Consider the following 1,593-nt stretch of genomic DNA (forward strand, 5'->3'; position numbering starts at 1 on the left):
ATCTTATCTACACCCTTTCTACAGCAGACATTCCTCTAACCTCTGAGTGCATGGGGATACATCTCAGGCTGAGATGGACTCCCCAAGGTAAGATAACATAATTTGTTTGAGATGCGATTCTGTTGCCTTTCTTACAACAAATCATGCTAGAGTTTGAGGGAAACCCCAGGTTTTTTAAAGAGTCCTCATATTAAGATAATTTTACAGCAATTCCCTCTTCATTGTGTAATTAATCTCCCTTCTGCTGCTGTTGACTTCCGGCTCTTCTGAGGAAGAGAAAAATTTCTTGAGCTAGGAGGGGCCAGGTTGCTCTGTTCACAGACGATGCAGCATAAAAATGCTGTGGACCAATTTGAATGCTACAGCAACACAGTTACTGTCTCTATAGTGTAGCAACTACCTGTCCCAGCTGAGGCCAGGACCGTGTTTCTGTTCACAATACACCTCGCTTTCTAAAGAGATCAATTATACATAGAAAAAAGGCAAAAGGAAAAACATTTTAAACAAGTAACAAATCACAATTGCTTTTTATTCCTAAGACATTTGATCCCTGTACTATTACATTTCAAATCCACCAATTGTCCAATTAAGAAAAAAGAAAATGTTTCACAGTAATAGTGGTCATTGAAGGGATGCAACAAACCAACACAAATACTCCAGTCTGTGACCCACGGTCTTGAGAAACTGGCATGATACAAATCACATTGAATATGGATGTGGATATGGCTCTAGCATGCAGCCTTACATACAGACATCTTTGTCACATTTCCCAGCACAGCAATATATTGTGCATATCACTGCTTGCATGTGGAACAGTTGTGTTTTATGTGTTCAGTACTGCCCCTGCAGTACTTCCTAGTCCGGGCACTTTTCAGATCCAGTCAGAAGCATCCTAAAAGTATGTTTGTTTCAATTTTTGTATTCTGCAGCCCATCAGACACACTGGACACCAGGTCAAATCTGTGAAGTATCCCTGAAGCACTTCTAAGTGGTCATCCTTTGTAACTCTGTAAGTGCAGAAGCCTGGCCCCAGAACTGTTGCCCCTCACTGTGGGCAAACCAGATTGCTCCCAGGGCTGAAGGGCTGCTGTGGCTGCAGGAAGGGGATGTACATCTGAAAAAGGCAGAGCTGGGAAGAAAAGGAAGAGAAAGCTCTGCAGACACAGGCTTGCTGTTCCTGCTGTCACTAGGATAAAAGGAGGGATAAAAGCCACAACTACCACTGTCAAGTGAGACTCCACCCCAGTGGCAGCAGCAGCAGCCTGGCTTAACATGGCTCTGGTTTTAGGCAAAGTATGCTGCATGTTCAGTTGCTGCCCAACGCATCTGCAGCCCTAAGCAAATGCTTACCGTACCATTGTCTAGGGCAGGACTTGTCCTGGACCTCATCCATAAAACCCTCTCACAGCCAAGAAGCTGCCAGTTAAAGTTCCCACTGAAGTAATGTAGCGTATTGCCAGATTAAAAGTGGGGAAAGTCTTGATGATTAATTCAAAACCTAAACTGGCTTTTCTATACTTCCTGCTGTAGGTGGTCTATTGGAGAACACCATGGCTCAGGTCCTAGCTATGCTGTACAGTAAAATTCTTAGGT

Source organism: Mesitornis unicolor, unplaced genomic scaffold (genome assembly GCF_000695765.1).
Source record: "Mesitornis unicolor isolate BGI_N332 unplaced genomic scaffold, ASM69576v1 scaffold5763, whole genome shotgun sequence".
Classification (NCBI taxonomy): domain Eukaryota; kingdom Metazoa; phylum Chordata; class Aves; order Mesitornithiformes; family Mesitornithidae; genus Mesitornis; species Mesitornis unicolor.